Here is a 17,348-nt window from a genome sequence, read left to right as displayed (position 1 = left end):
ACACACCACCTAAAGATGGTGAAGTCTATTGACACAATTGCATAGTCGGGAGTTATGACACAATGCCACTATCAATTCGCCGTCTTGGTGTACAGGTGTATGTACTCCTATGGATATTATTGTATTTTGTGCTCTTTTATATTTTTCATTAATAAAATTTAAAAAAAGACATTATGTGGCCTTACAAAAGTGAAATGCCAATCTATGCATGTTGTGCCCAGCAGGGTCAATAATAAGAAGTATATCCGGAAGCAAGAGAACAAGGAGCACATACAATTCTTGAATGCATGAGAAAATAGGAGGACCAACTCCTAGCAGGTCCCCAGACAAAGAAACTCTGGTCAAGTGAGTGGACACAAGAATGCAACAATGACATTTGGTCTTACAAAACTGTATGCCAATATATACATGTGGTGCCCAGCAAAGTCAATAACAAGAAGCAACCCCGGAAGCAAGAGAACAAGGAGCAAAAATGCTTCTTGAATGTATGAGAAAATAACATGGAAAATCTGAGAATCAGCCTGTAGGAGAAATGGAAGGACCAACTCCTGGCAGGTCCCCAGACAAAGAAAATTTGATCAAGTGAGTGGACACAAGAATGGGTGGGTGGATTGTTGGAAAGGTCACCTCCCCATCTATAAGCCCCCAAATGAGGAGAGCGTGGGGAAGGGAGACCTAGGGCAGGATGTGCCCAAAGAGAGATTACCTGGATGTGTGGATCTGGGACAAATCTGGAGCATTCATGGTTGGTGGGGTATCCCAAGGATGAAAGGCTGCATCAAGAGCAGCTCATGTGCAGGAAGATGGCAGGGACACATTGTCTTGGATCAGGCCTGGCATGAGGCACTCAGAGGACAGCTTCAGGATGACACAAGGCGTGGAGTCATGGCTGGACTGTGGGCAGGATTGCGACCTGCAACAGACACCAGCAGATGGCGTCGGCATGGCGAGCCATATGGCGAGGGTAGTGGGCAGGCAAAGGGCCTGCAACAGACCCTGATGATAGTGCATAGGTTGGCGCAGCAGAAGCAGGGTGAACAGGCGCTGACATGGCGGGGGATGGAGCAGCACATGGCAGCCCATATGGAGGGCTGGTTGGGCTGGGCAAAGCCAGCCAACCAGGCCCTATCTTGGGCTGGCCAAGGGCTCAGCCCTTGCATGGAATCGTGGGCCAGCAAGCCCTGGAAAAGAGAGCCCAGGAGAGCGATTTTGTGAGGCCCAGGAGGGGCCAGAAAAGTCGGCCAGGGGGGGCAGGAAGAACTGACCAGGTCGGCCAGATCTAGGGGCCTGGGTCGGTAGGTTTTGCCAGCCCCTTGGGGCCTATAAAAGGAGAGGCACTTGCCTCATTTCATCATCCAACAGTTCAGCAGAAAATGCAGCAGACAAGAGCAGCCAGAAGACACTTACTTGGGCCTCATCCTGGAGGTGAAGGAGAGTAGGTGTGCTGCAGACTGAGCTCTCAAGGGCTGAACCTTGGCTGTCTCTCAGGGCAGCAAGGTGTTGTGATCTGGACAGAAGTCTTCAGACGCTCGAGGTGGAGCACGCAGGCTCGAGTCTAGAGATAGCCAGCAAATAGGAGAAGTACCTTGTGGTAAGATCAGAGGACCACACCATTGGTGGGACTCCGGATCTCTCTCTTTTGTATTGTGTCCATAGTTTTGGACGGAAATATATTATTTTGGTGGTTTCTCTATCTGGCTGGTTCATTGTCTATTGATGAGTCTGCACATCTATTTTATGCACATAAGTTAAGAAGTTTGTGATTCCACACCCCACACGCACACTGTGTGAGCTCCTGGGCATTACTATCAGTCTTTCGCTATGTGTATCCTCTGTTGGGTAATTTTCTAACATGGTATCAGAGCCCAAGTAGGAGGCTCACAGGTGTGGGAGTCTGAAGGCAGGGCCCTTGCTAAAGGACGACCCTGATTCAGAAGCTCTAGGGAATCGACTTCCACGACTGGAGGATTGTACCCTTGCGAGAAGGAGGGTGACTCAGGTTCATTCAAGTGCGTTTAAAGTTCGCGGTCCAGGTTATCTGGAGACGTACTTTTGTTGCAGACCTTGCCAAAGGAAGGACGGGTTGAAGCAGACCCTCAAAGCACGGTGCCTGGAAGACTCCAAGTTGTTCACTCATTATGAGGGGGACAACATGAAGATCGTAGAGGCTGGGTTGCTCGAGTTCGAAGGCAGGAACGTGACTGAAGGGGGTGGTGCCAGGAGGTGCTACCAAAGATGGACCTATGTACCAGGATGGTGTGCGGAAGCGGAACCAGACCTGGTGGGGCAGGAGCCACTGGATGAAAAGCCAGCAAAAGATTTTGACATCGAAAAGTTCTAGAGGACTACGACCAAGGAGTTACTGGAGCATCTTCATCGACGTGTTGGCATTGGGCCTGGATGTGTCGGTGAGAGGGGATGTTGGAAAGGTCACCTCCCCATCTGTAAGCCCCCAAATGAGGAGAGCGTGGGGGAGGGAGACCTAGGGCAGGATGTGCCCAAAGAGAGATTACCTGGATGTGTGGATCTGGGATAGATCTGGAGCATTCATGGTTGGTGGGGTATCCCAAGGATGAAAGGCTGCATCAGGAGCAGCTCATGTGCAGGAAGATGGCAGGGACACATTGTCTTGGATCAGGCCTGGCATGAGGCACTCAGAGGACAGCTTCAGGATGACACAAGGCGTGGAGTCATGGCTGGACTGTGGGCAGGATTGTGACCTGCAACAGACACCAGCAGATGGCGTCGGCATGGCGAGCCATATGGCGAGGGTAGTGGGCAGGCAAAGGACCTGCAACAGACCCTGATGATGGTGCATAGGTTGGCGCAGCAGAAGCAGGGTGAACAGGCGCTGACATGGCGGGGGATGGAGCAGCACATGGCAGCCCATATGGAGGGCTGGTTGGGCTAGGCAAAGCCAGCCAACCAGGCCCTATCTTGGGCTGGCCAAGGGCTCAGCCCTTGCATGGAATCGTGGGCCAGCAAGCCCTGGAAAAGAGAGCCCAAGAGGGCAATTTTGTGAGGCCCAGGAGGGGCCAGAAAAGTTGGCCAGGGGGGGCAGGAAGAACTGACCAGGTCGGCCAGATCTAGGGGCCTGGGTCGGTAGGTTTTGCCAGCCCCTTGGGGCCTATAAAAGGAGAGGCACTTGCCTCATTTCATCATCCAACAGTTCAGCAGAAAAGGCAGCAGACAAGAGCAGCCAGAAGACACTTACTTGGGCCTCATCCTAGAGGTGAAGGAGAGTAGAAGGTGTGCTGCAGACTGAGCTCTCAAGGGCTGAACCTTGGCTGTCTCTCAGGGCAGCAAGGTGTTGTGATCTGGGGACAGTCTACAGACGCTCGAGGTGGAGCACGCAGGCTCAAGTCTAGAGATAGCCAGCAGATAGAAGAAGTACCTTGTGGTAAGATCAGAGGACCACACCATTGGTGGGACTCTGGATCTATCTCTTTGTATTGTGTCCATAGTTTTGGACGGAAATATATTATTTTGGTGGTTTCTCTATCTGGCTGGTTCATTGTCTATTGATGAGTCTGCACATCTATTTTATGCACACAAGTTAAGAAGTTTGTGATTCCACACCCCACACGCACACTGTGTGAGCTCCTGGGCATTACTATCAGTCTTCCGCTGTGCGTACCCTCTGTTGGGTAATTTTCTAACATGGATCTCTATATCTGTTTCTTCTTCCTCTCTAAGGTGTCGACAGTACGCTGAATTCTTTTGTGAAAGCCTTCTTTCTGTATTTCCTGGTAGTAGCTTTCCATGGAAGTCATGGCAACTTTTGGGTGTCCACAATGGCCTCCGATGCAGCACACTTCATGCGGAAATCCGTCCTCTCGTGCAAGTAAGCTCATGTTGCTGAAGAAGCTGTTGCTTAAGCCCCAATTTTTCTTTTTGAAGTCAGTCAAACTCAGCCTACAACGAAGCCAAAGTACTGGTAGCACTGGAAAATGCTTCCTATGTGAAGGTGAGTGAGCTTTGGAGCTGAACCCTGTCAGGACTCAGCACCCGTGCTGTCTTTTGCTGTAGCAAGTCTGTATTGTGTGCCTACAATGCAGCCTACAGTTTGCTGCAAAAGCTATCTTTTCTAACGAAAATCAGGACTTCTTGTCGCTATTGTCTTGCGTATGTTTCAGCACAGTCTTTTGTATCTCCCATGCTGCCCTCTAATCCGTCATGTTGATGCTGATTATTTTGTGTCTGTCTGTTAGAAATCGATAAACAGAGGGTACACACAGCGGAAGACTGATAGAATAGCCCAGGAGCTCAGACAGTGTCTGTGGGAAGTGGAATCACAAACTTCATGTGCATCAAATAGACGTGCAGACTCATCAATAAGACAATGATCCAGCCAGATATAGAAGCTACCAAAAGAATATATTTCCATCCAAAACTATGGACACAATACAAAGAGAGATAGATCCAAAGTCCCACTAAGCGTGGTCCTTTGATCTTACCACCACGTACTTCTACTATCTGCCAGATATCTCTAGACTTGCTCCACCTCGAGCATATGTAGACTCTCTGTCCAGATCATGACCCATCACTTAAAGCAAGGTGATGGCGGGATTTGGGGAGGCGTGCCATTCTTGGTCTTGTTCACAACATAGGCCTAGGAAAGGTCCTTCAATTTGAGTCAAAGGCCATTGATTGAGACCTTTAGGGACGATGAGGTTTTGAACTCCCTTGAGTGGCAGAGGATTGAAGTTGTGGGACTGGTAGGGAAGATATGGGCCATCAAGCCCAAACTGGGCAGGGAGGAGTACACCCATTGGAGACTCTGGCTTTGAAAGGGCTGCCCCTTGTGAGAGCTGCAAAGGGATCCATGAGAATGGTTTTGGTAGGGCAATTTGAGAGGGCAATCTAAGAGGCTAGGTTCTCTTACACCACCCGCATTGGTAGACACTTGCAGCTAGCTGCGTCCCCCTAGACCTCATCGCGCGAGAGGCAATGGTTGGAGCAATGGGTGCGACACAAGGTTCTTGGGTAGACTAGCCTCGAACCAAGGAAGATCTCCTAAGTTCCTTTGGCTCAAGGCTCATGGAGGCCTCCCCATAGGTCCATGGCTCGAACAGATTAGCAGAGACAATACTTGTCACTACTTTGCAGAACAAGGAAACCTGGAGACAGCGAGTCATGAGCCAAAAGATAAAATATGTGGCACTTCGATGACCCGAATTCTAGCTAGAGGGCAGCGTTTGGGAGACCATGGCCAGCTCGCAGCCTGGTGATGGGGAACACCAGGTTTGTCCGCCTGCCACTCTCGCCAATACTATGGCTTGATATTATCTCTACTTTGCATAAATGGTTTCAAAAAAGGAAAAATCATTTCTGCCAGGCTTGGCCTGCAGGCACCGTCACAGATCAAGGAAATTGTTGGTTGTATAGTCCACCACACTAGCTGTTGGCTCCTGTTTCCACGGCACCCTAGGCAGAACCCCACAAAACAGTCTGCATGACAGCTAGCTTTTTCAGCTTTTTCTCTCAATGCCTCATGGACAGCTACCTCTTTGTACGGTTGTCAATTTTTTATAGAAGGTACTTTTTTCTGGAAAATTTTTCTTTTCTTATAAAAGAGGTAGGAATACCTCAACAAGAACAACTCCCACATCAAGAGATGAAGAACCAGCTAAGCAAGATTATGCCAAGAACAAAACATCCCAGGACCTTAAGGCCGTGCAAAAGGAAAATGCATTTCTCAAAGAACACGCTGATGAGCTAAGAAGACATTGGAAACTATGGCTAAGCTTGCCACCAGAATGGATGCCCACATTAAAGAGACATCTTAATGAGTGAAAGCAATCTGCAAACAGAATCCACCCGTGACGATCCCAGAGACCTTCAGAACCTTCCTGCATAACGGACATGACGGATTAACTAGCACAATGAACAACGCAAGAAAACTATTGAAATACGATTTTGGGAGATGCAAATGACTCTCGGCTTTAAATTCAAGGAGCAAATGCAAGGCATATTAAATTGATAAAAAAGCAAGGCTTTGATAGTTTGACGATTCTTCTCCCACGGTCCAACTCTCCATAATCGGTTCTCGAGTCGCTTCCCTTTACAGCCTGTTCCCGCTCTGACATCATGTAGGAGAATGGTTGCCATAGCCAACAAGAAGCATTAAATCACTGGCGGACTAATTGCACGGTCACCCTATTTCCAAAGCGGAAGGGTGTGTTAACGTAGGTCCCCCAGGGGACGAAATCCCCCGTCAGGGTCATAAATGGCCTGTCCTCAGAGCAGGGGCAATCGTCGTCCTCATGTTGCCGCCACAAACACTGCCAGATGTCGTGGGATAGTAAACGCACGCCTAACTATAGGTAAGACTGTCTTCTCAGGCACTTAAACTTGAATACTGCTGATACACAACACCGTGGGAGTCTGGAGTGTGGCCTCGCGTCGTATCTTGCGCTGCCATTTTGCCTGCCTTTCATTCCAGTGTGATCGTGCTCTAAACTTACAAATCATCCAGAAAAATCGGGATTGCACTCGAGAGTCAAGCAAGAAGCTACCTCAACCTACTTATTAACACTCACTACCGCTTCTTCCACTCCCTTCGTCATCTTGGCTTGCATCTCTCTCTCTCTCTCTCTCTCTCTCTCACACACACACACACGCGCGCGCGCGTATGCACTCACACACTTGCGCTCAATTACGTTCCCGCAGTAGATCTATAATCCATCGTGAAGCATCTCTCTCTGCCAATGCTCCCTTTTGCCTTTTTCCTTTGTTTACGTTGAGCTATGCCACGTTGCATTTCTCCGTGCCGTGTTTCTTGCTGTCGGTACTTCTCTTAGAGGTTTCTCTCTCTCTCTCTCTCTCTTTTTTGTTCCTCCAGCTTTTCTTCCTCTCAGCTCCTTTGCCTTTGGATGTAGTAGAACATTATTTCTCAATTCGTATGTATTCCACCCTCATTGATTCAAACACAAGAAACTTCATTAAAGCTGACCAAAGCGCTGAGAAGCAACGAGGGAACGCCGATGAGATGGAAACGGAGAAGGTTCAGAAGAAGCAAACATACCAGAATTCCTTTGATCAATTGTTTAACGTAACCTTCACCGTGTATAGGACTGTTTCGAGTGACTCAACTAAATTTGCGCCTCCAAGCTGTGATTGTTCAAGACAACAGAGAGATTCTCTGGCGAAAACTTGGCTGAGAGGGGCGACGTTACGCAAAACAGTTCTTGCGCAATTCAAAGACTTGGGGACTCGCGTTTTATGGAAGAAACCACTACGTTGCTACTGACGAAAGTTCATTTTGCGCTAAATTTAAGGACATTCATCTCCTAAAGCCTTTTGAGAGCTAAAGCCTTTAAGAGGTAAACTCTTGGAGTGTAAGCCTTTGAGACTTCAAGCCCACCTTTCACTTGTGTAGTGGTTCGATTTTTGTCCTCTCGAGGAGTATCTAAATCTTAACCTCGTGTTTCCAAGAGAAAATAGGATTTAAATACCCATACTTCAAAATCCCACATCATACCTTTGTATTAGGGCCACCCTACCTTATTGCCACTCTAAACCAATAGTTCAAATGGATTTGAACCACATAGCTTAGAATGGGTTTAGAGTGAGAAATTATTAAGTGGCCCATGTCCTAAGGCCCTAATAAGACCAATAAGGTTTTCGAGAATGTGTGGAAAGTGTCACATGTAGGGTCTTGAGCTACAATTACCCTCCCCTTATTACTTACATGAACACGATAGCCTTCCCTAGTTGCTCACACAAACATTATAGCCTTCTATCCACGAGGTTGATTCTTGCTTTATAAGCATGATATGGTATCCTTCCCTTGTTGCTCACTTGAGCACAATAGCCTCCTTAGTTGCTTAAATGAAAAGTGATGCTTGTATTGTAAGCACAATAGGGTCTCCTGTCCATATTCATAACGTTATCATCAAGGATCTAAAGTTTAGGGCTAATGATTCAAGCTTTTGCAAGGCCTACAATACATGTACCATTGCTCTTTGAAGAGTGGCTTCAAACAATAAAATGCATGTCAAGGCACGAGACGCGTTTTGGGAAATTTGAGAAGGAGCTTGTGCATGTGCTTATGTCCATATTTTTTATAGTGGGTATATATGTATGTATGTATGAATTGTACACATGCCCCTTAAGAACCCAAATGGAGATGATTCTAAAGAAATTTTTTTAAAGAAAAGCAAATAAGTCATAGGAGGTCTCCTTCGTTCTTCTTGGCATTCACCTAGGGGGATGAGGAAACTTTAGTCTAATATAAAGGAGGAGAGAAGCTTAATCCTTCATTACTACAAAATAGGGGCTTATATAATGGTTGCATATGTTATGTATCACAATAAGTCTATTATGGCAAGATTAGGTTAATAGCATTTGATTTGAAAAGACCAAGAGCTAGGCATAGCTATGTGGACCATTTACCTATCTGTGCTATATTCACAAAGAATCCCTTTAAAAACCACAAGCTAAGAATGATAATGCCAAATGGTTCCTTGATGCACACTACATTTTCACTTTGGAATCCAACGAATGAATGTTTCAATTCAGGTCCACTATCTAAACCAACAAATGTCACATTTGTAATGAAGATGATATCTAATAAATAGTTGGTAGTTAACAAGCTAGGCACACTATGCTAATGGAATGGTTTTGTTGTAATAGAAAGAAGAAGCTGTAAGAAAACAATACAACGTCTGTGCTCAACAAATAACAGGATCTCGTATGCAAGAGAGAAAAGCAGATAGTATGGAGAATCAAAAATTTGATTACTGTAAAACTGATACAATAGATGGCGCTACCTCCCAGCCGTGCGCTCCTGTGTGAAGAGCTTCGATGGCGTGCTGGAAACAGTAGAGGACGGAGGCTAGATGCTAAGGAATCAGGGTTGTTATAGCTAGTGATGAAATGGGCTTCATGGGCTTGCTCTTATATAGCCACCAATCGTAGTCAGTTAGACCCAACTGGGTGACCGAACCCAGTCCGCCCAAAACGGCCGACTGCGGGTCGGTCCTGAAATAGGCCACCGACCACATGATAGAATCGTGGCACAAAATCGTTCAGCCTAGAGCCATCCGGGATCATCTGGGGCTCCAAACGGGCCCTGCAATCCAAGAGTGGGCTGCCCTAGGAAATGCTCCATCTACCCTCAGTGCGGTCAGTCATGGGATGCCTTCCTGCACTTGCATGTAGCCTAGTTAGCAGTGTGCTAACTCTATCTGAAGCCGTCCAGCCATCAGGCCACACATGGCCCCCATCTGGTGTCCACACCAGGACCTACCAGATAATCGAGCTACTCAAATGCCTTCTCCTCATATGGGGGGCTTACAAGTAGAGTTAGCTGGTTCCCGCGTAGTTACACGAGAGTGGAGCATTGATATCTAACACCCCCCCTCAATGTCCACCCGTAAGTGAACTTATTTTTTCGACCTAATGCCAAGTCGATGAAGATGCCTCTCCAGCAAGTCTCTTCCAAGAGCCTTTGTGAAGATGTCCGCAGCATTCTCTGTAATCGGACAGTACACCAAGTCGACCTCTCCATCCATGATGAGCTCGCATACAAAGTGATATTGAATCTCAATGTGTTTTGTGTGAGCGTGGAACACAGGGTTTTTTACAATCGCCATGCAACTTTGATTGTCACATGATAACTACGTTGGCTTGTTCTGCAGCTTGTTCTGCACTGCACCCATGTCCCCTAAAATCCTCCTCAACCATACTGCCTCGCAAGAAGCAAAGCATGCTGATTTGTACTCAGCCTCGATAGAAGAAAGAGCAAATGTGGGTTGCTTCTTGCTGACCCATGACACAGCTCCAGATCCAAGTGAGAAACAGTAACCTGTCACTGATCTCCTGCTGTCCACGTCTCCTACCCAATCCGAGTCACAGAATCCGGTCGAGATGTTGCCCTTAGTGTAGGTGATGCCATAATCAAGTGTGCCTTTGATGTATTTCAGCACCCGCATCCCTGTCCTCCAATGGTTCTTCCGGGGCTTATTGGAAAACCTGCTTAGTACACCAGTCGCAAAGCTCATGTCCGCCGGTCACGTGTTGCACAAGTTAATCAAGCTGCCCATAAGCCTTATGTACTTCCCTTCGTCCACCAGTGGTAATGAATCCTCGTTTGAGAGCTTCACATCAACCTCCATAGGGGTGCCAATTGTCTTGCACTCAGCCATGCCAAATGCCTTCAGTATCTCTCCAGCATACTTCAGCTCTGAAATAAAGATCTGTTTTGGCTCTTGCTAAACTTCAAGCCCAAACAGAAATGCATCAGTCCGAGGTCTGTCATTTCAAACTCTCTTCCTAGCAACTTCTTTGTCTACAAGATCTTCTCTTCATGGTTCCCTGTTATGACAAGATCGTCCACATAAAGGACCACGATCATACACCTGCCTCCTTCTCTGTAGATATACAAATTTGCATCAGATGGGCTTGTCCTGAACCCGTTTTGCAGAAAGTAGGCATCAGTTCGCTGGTAGCATGCTCGTGGGGCCTATTTCAGCCCATAAAGTGCCTTCTTCAGTTTACAGACTTTACCTTCTGAACCGGGGATCTCAAAACTTGGTGGTTGTTCCACGTATACCTCCTCCTTGAGATCTCCATTCAGAAAGGTGGATTTTACATCCATTTGAAACACGGGCCAACTTCCCTGGGTAGCTAAAGCCAAAACACTGCGAATTGTGGTTAGTCGAGCTGTGGGAGCAAAAGTATCCTGATAATCAAAACCATTGTGTGAATCCTTTTGCCACGAGCCGAGCCTTGTACTTATCCAACATGCCGTCGGACTTGTACTTGGTCTTGTACACCCACTTGGTGCCGATTACCTTGCGTTTTGGTGGTCAATCCACAAGGTCCCAAGTGTTGTTCTTCGTTATGGAGCCATACTCCAACTGCATAGCCTCCATTCACCTATCATCACCATGTGTCTCTTCAAGACACTTGGGTTCATCAGCACGGATCACCTCTGTCATCAAAGCATAGTTGACCAAGTGTTCCTACGCCCTTCTTTGCTCCTCTAATCTCTTGGACTGGTGGTGTTCGGATGGTTCCTCCTCAGTGGTGGCTGGAGGTTCTCTGCCGTCCAAAAGCTGCTTTACCTACTTTGGGAATGGCCGTTGTCATTGTGGTTCTGGAGGCTCTTCTTCCTCTTCTTTATCTTGAATCCTCCCAAGCACCGTTGGGGGAGTTCGGTCTGCTCTTGGTGGTTGTACTGGATGGATATCTTGGTCCTGGTTGTCTAGGAAGGAAGCATCCTCCTCCAATTGATGCGGTTGTTCTGAGAAGATCACATCGCGACTTACTATTACCTTCTTGGTAACAGGGTTATAGAGACGGTGACCCTTCGCCTCTTCATTGTAGCCCAAGAAAATACACTTCCGGCTCTTCGGTTCCCATTAGGTCCTGTTAGCATCAGGGACATGCACAAAATAGTCACACCAACTCTGAAATGTGCAGCTGAAGGTTTCTTACCAGAAAAGGCCTGCAGTGGAGTCATCCCGTTCACAGCCTTCGTGTAGCTACGATTCAGAATGTAAACTACCGTGTTACATGCTTCAGCCAAGAAAGTCTTTGGCAAATCTTTCCCTTTCATCATACTCCTGCCCATTTCGCAGTTGACATGCATCTTGCGTTCTGCTACTCCATTTTGCTGTGATGTATGTGGCGGGGGTTTCTGCCTCTTGATCCCGTGACTTTTGCAGTAACTTTCGAATTCACTTGATGTGAACTCTCCACCTCTGTCTAATCCCAACTTCTTCACCTTCCTCCCCAATTCTTTATTGTTGCTATGAACGGCTCTACTGGTACTGCCTGCGCACTGTTGCTGGACTCTTTCTTTACTCCATTCTTCTCATCTGCAATCTTCTTTCGGCACTCATTCTGCTTGTGCCCTGCCTTGTTGCAATAGAAGCACTTGATCTTCTTCTTTCTCTTTTTATCATCAGAAGAAGATGGGTTACTAGAGTCCTTACCCTTACCTTTCTTTGATCCAGCATAGAAAGCCAAATCTTCTCCAATCCTCATCTTTTGACGCATCTCCTCCTCCAAAAGCATTGCGCTGAAATCCTCAAAGTTGAGGGATGGATTTCTGTTCTGCGTATTCAGCTTTTACATAGAAAAACAAAAAACATGTGTACCTCCTTCACTTGCTTCTTCTCCACCTCTTGCACTTGATGGTAGTGTCTCTCTTGAAGTGGGCATGCATGCAGACATGTTGCTTGACCTACCTTGGTCAAGGTATTTAGAGGTTGTCTAGACCTTTGAATAGGGTTCAACCAGGGCTGTCTTCTCCAAATGACACTGTGTTAGTCTATTCTGCAAGTGACCCCGGTATCTCAGAACCAAAGATTGACATGGCCATAGCCTTGGGCACATATGTTGTCGGGCAACTTATGGACATCACACAGATTCTCGCGGTGGCTGAAGTTAAAACTCCGGGCACACTTCGCCACGCAAATGCAAAGGTCATTTTAGAAAAATTCTATGATAATGCATCGGAGTGGACAAATATCGGGCTGCAATTTCACAACTTCAATTTTATATGACTTTGCCCAACTCTTGTCATGGAGTGCTAACTACCTACTCCCCCCCTTATTTCATTCGGGCCTCAACTCCTTGCATATTAATCCTCTAACTCATGTATTATAGCAAGCACCAATTTTACTGCTGTGTTTCTATCACCTGTTGTTGCAACTTTCCTCATATGAACCCATGTATCCTCCTAAGCCGCCCGTACCCGTAGTTCAAATACCATTAGGTGCACTCGAAGTGGTAGGTTTTCAATATTCTTAAATGTTATGCACCTTCGTGCTAGATTCTCGCTGGTGATGGTGATGCCAATCGTAATCATCTGATCGCGCAGATTCTTCACCCTGGTGATGAACTTCTCCGTCGCTTCAGACTTAGACAGTTTCTCGTTCGCGAGTTGAGTCTCCAGATTCTCAATCCGCGTCAAATTCGTGGTCTCATACTGATTTTTCAAGACCGTCCATGCTTCCTCCACTGTGGTGACATGTTGAATTGACACCATGACAGAATCACTTACACTGCAGACAATAGAACACAACGCATCTGCATTTCTTCTTGTCCACGCAAGAATCTCATCCGCAGTTGGTACTATCTGTTGTGCTGCATTGGCTGGATTCGACGGTCTCGGAACCGGCTTCATGTCCACCCCAGTAGCAGTATCCCAAAGCTCGTATGCGCTTAGGATGGTCTTCATCTTGAACTTCCAGAGTGGATAGTTAGAGCCGTCTGACTTTCCGCTTTCGCCGAACGGTGGGATTCACAGTCTTGCGGGTTGGGCCATCTCTCACAATCTGCTCGCAAACAGAAACACACTACCAAATCTTCTTGCTAGAGCCCAAGCTCTGATACCATGTAAGAAAACAATACAACGTCTGTGCTCAACAGATAACATGATCTCATATGCAAGAGAGAAAAGCAGATAGTATGGAGAATCAAAAATTTGATTATTGTAAAACTGATACAATAGATGGCGCTGCCTCCCAGTCGTGCACTCCTGTGTGAGAAGCTTCAATGGCATGCTGGAAACAGTAGAGGACAGAGACTGGATGCTAAGGAATCAGGGTTGCTGTAGCCAGTGATGAAATGGGCTTCACGAGCTTGCTCTTATATAGCCACCAGTCGTAGTCGGTTACACCCAATTGGGTGACCGACCCAGTCCGCCCAAAACGGCCGACTGGGGGTCAGTCCCGAAATAGGCCACCGACCACACGATAGAATCATGGCACAAATTAGAGCAACTAACCTATGGATACCATTCGGCCTAGAGCCATCCGGGATCATCTGGGGCTCCAAACGGGCCTCGTAACCAGAGAGTGGGCTGCCCCGGGAAATGCTCTGTCTACCCTCAGTGTGGTCAGTCATGGGATGCCTTCTCGCACTTGCATGTAGCCTAGTTGGCAGTGTGCCAACTCTATTTGAAGCCGTCTAGCCATCAGGCCACACATGGTCCCCATCTAGTGTCCAAACCTGGACCTACCAGATAACCGAGCTACTCAAATGCCTTCTCCTCATATGGGGGGATTACAAGTAGAGTTAGCTGGTTCCCGCATAGTTACACGAGAGTGGAGCATTGATATCTAACAGAAGCCCATTAGACATTGTATCCTAACTTTTCATATTGCACTAGGTTTAGCTCCTAAGAGAGAAAAGCTGAGAAAAAGGCCACACTATTGGGTGCATATGCTTTATCTTGCCTTCAAGTGAGTGACACTACATTATAATGCTCCTAAATGTTGCCCCTAATGCTATTTCATTCCATTTTTTGAAGATACAAGACAATATTATACATTCAACTCCATGTTCTTACTAGGAGTATCTTAATGTAGATTCATTTGAAGAAAATTGTCCACAATGTTTTGATATGCTCAAAGGTCACATGACCTTCTTTTGTACAATTTACCTATATTTCATTAGAAATGACTTTCAAAAGTATGATTTGCTATACAAGTTGACTAAATGATGAAACCATGTAAGAAATGTAATTTCTTTTTATCGTACTTGTACAAGAGAAATTGACATACAAATAAGAAGTAAAGTAATATCGTCTCATCAATATTGTAGTAGATTATTTCAAGATCATAGAGAATCATGCATGTCCAAATGATTGGATCGATATCCTTATTGTTGTTAATGTCTATACATGCTAGTACAGTCTAATTGAATGTAGATAATACGTTGCAATTTGTATGATTAAGGACTTTGATCAAGGCACTAGCTCTTCTTTTGGCACTCCCCCACTACATTTGGTTGTTCTACAATTGTAGTGGGCATTGATTGTACTTTGAGTGATTTGGTTTATGCTCAAATTCATTTGTGTAAGATAATCAGCGTCACATACAAAAGGATGTTCTCCTACCTCCTTAACACTTCCAAAGCAATTGGCCTATGGTGCTCTCTTAGAGTGTGGGCCTCGCATGTGTGTCCCACAATCACACCTTCCTATTGATCCTCCTAAACAACATCTCATAAGGTAGTGCTTATTATGGTTCGTTGACCTCCCTACTGTTTTGTATGCAACCAAAGTTGAGGCACAAGTTACCTCCTTTGATTAGTCTTCCTTACTGCTATGAGGGCAACCAATGGTGAAGACATGTGAGCACCTAGTTTCTTGCATTCAACCACTTTCCTTAATCACCAATGTCCTCATAGAAGGTATCTTGAAGCAAGTCAAACTGCTCTTTAAAAATTTACTCATACGATGGATATAATGCCTATGTAAATGGGCCCTTTTATAGGCTAGATTTTTAGCCCCAAAATAGCTGACTAAAACAACTGACCAATCAATATGTGAAAACCAACTAATGTGCAACAATTCACAAACCCAATTGGCCACATGGTAGCTTGGCACTAGCCCAAGCCCCTTCTTACATGTCCCAAGTTGTTTCTTGGTCATTACCTAGCCCAAAGACCTTGCCAAACCATCATGTATTTGCTCCTACTTCCAGCCTTTATATTGGACCTGCTCCAACCCAATTGTACCTACTACAACCTTTCTCTAGGCATCCATATAGCTCTATACATAGGTGCTTTCTATTTGTTATTAAATAAAGCATGCAACACTTTTTTGAAGCATTTTTTAACTCCATCTATGGGTAGTCAAAACTAAGAGGCCACAGTGGACAAACTAGTAACACATAATAGTTTACACCTAGTGGAAGTTAACTTTTACAAGTTTTGAGCCATGGAAAGCAAATCAACTCATATATAAATATTAAAAGAACCAAAAAACTTGAAGAGAAACCTAGCTACTAAAACATTTGTTTAATCCAATTGAAGGAGATTATGAGGCCATCAATAATAAAATATTAAAAACATGGAATGTTACTCAATATGAATGTAATAAGGTAGTTGGGCATACAATCAAATTCAAGGCAAATGGAACAATGGGGAGCTATAAGATCAAGTGGGCCTTATGTGTGGAGGCTATTGGGATGTGCATGAGAAAATAATGCAAGATGAAAATAACATACCTCATGGGAGCACCTTAGCCACTTGTCATTTGTCAAAGTGAGAGGATACACACGTTGCTTAGACTAGCCTACATTGTATGCACTACTGTCTTTGTGGAGGTTTTGATTCATGTTGTTGTTAGAATGGCCTATATTGTATACACCATTGTCTTTGTGGAGGTTTGGGTTCACATAAAAGCTTGCTCTTTTCTTATCCAACATTGTATAGCTTTGTAATTGAAAAATATTGGATCCGCATGTGGAAACTCAAGACATGCATTATAGAGGTTTATTGCCTACAAAACATTCTATATAAATATTAATAGGATTTCCAATACATTGACCTACACAAGCTCCATAACATTAGAAAGGAATGAGCTACTTAATTGTGAACATATTATTTGATAATAAATCTACTCATATATTACAATTTCTATGAGAACCAATAGGTTATTAACCATGAGATGTTCCAAGTCAAGGTCATAGTGCAAGCAATACAAACAAAAAGCCTTAAAGGTATGAAGTGAAAGAACTTGGACACTATCGCAAATAGATGGAAACAACATTTGATGAAATATACAAAGGAAAAGCATGTCTATTAAAAATGGGTTAATGATGAGATTGAAGGCCCAATAGGTTTAAGTTTTACGGTTTATTGATGGGCTAGACATGTACAAATGGGATACTCTCTAGAGACATCACAAAGAGTTAATATGCTATTTCAAATTAAGAACTTGTGTAGGAGCATTTTTTGGATGAGTGAATGCAACGTCAAGCAAGGTGGTACAGATCGTGGTTCATGTGTAAGGGTGAGAATTGGTACACACAAGATGTGTAATAGCTTTAAGCTTTCATATGTCTTATTGGTGATTGTTTGAATCAAGAAAATACCTTTTGATCAAGATAATCTATCACTTAAAATCTTGTGTAAGGACATTTAGTGCCAAGTATAGTGATGTAATATTAGGTGTTTATTATAGTAGGAGGATATACCAATCTAATTTTTGAATGACCTTGCTCTGTACATTGATGTTGTCTTGGGCATACAGGGGTGATCAAATTTTGTGTTTTATCCCTATGTGATATTGGAACCTAGACTTTGAGTGGAACCTTGAGTAGGTACTCGAGTCAATAGTACTATTGGCAATATTATTGGGTAGTCCAATCAATAGTATCATGGGGTAGTGTAATTGGCAATCTTACTTCCTCTTCAATGTTTTAGAGGGGAGTTGCTATAATATATGTATCTCAAGGGGTTGAATGGAAGTTGGAATGGATCAATTATCTCAAGACGGATGACTCACTTGGATTCGGAATTCCTCATCTAGCACAAGAAATCGACAACATAATAGTCAAAGCAACAAATAAGGTGCTCAAAACAATTCTTCACAAAACTAT

General features: G+C 45.0%; 1 protein-coding gene across 1 annotated transcript in view; it reads right to left on the bottom strand.

Annotated features, from left to right (window-relative positions):
* Nucleotides 1-7,391, bottom strand: part of LOC147905234 (glycerol-3-phosphate acyltransferase 9-like) — a 120,796-nt gene extending 113,405 nt beyond the window's left edge. Inside the window, exon 1 of the mRNA XM_087379147.1 lies at nt 7,028-7,391. The gene's annotated coding sequence lies outside the window, so the exon portion shown is untranslated. The remainder of the gene's footprint in view (nt 1-7,027) is intronic.
* Between the last annotated feature and the right edge of the window lie 9,957 nt (nt 7,392-17,348).

This window comes from Dipteris shenzhenensis, chromosome 1, assembly GCF_047967505.1.
Source record: "Dipteris shenzhenensis isolate YYH24624 ecotype China chromosome 1, Dip_SZ_1.0, whole genome shotgun sequence".
Taxonomy (NCBI): domain Eukaryota; kingdom Viridiplantae; phylum Streptophyta; class Polypodiopsida; order Gleicheniales; family Dipteridaceae; genus Dipteris; species Dipteris shenzhenensis.
This window is presented reverse-complemented; position numbering and strand designations above follow the sequence as displayed.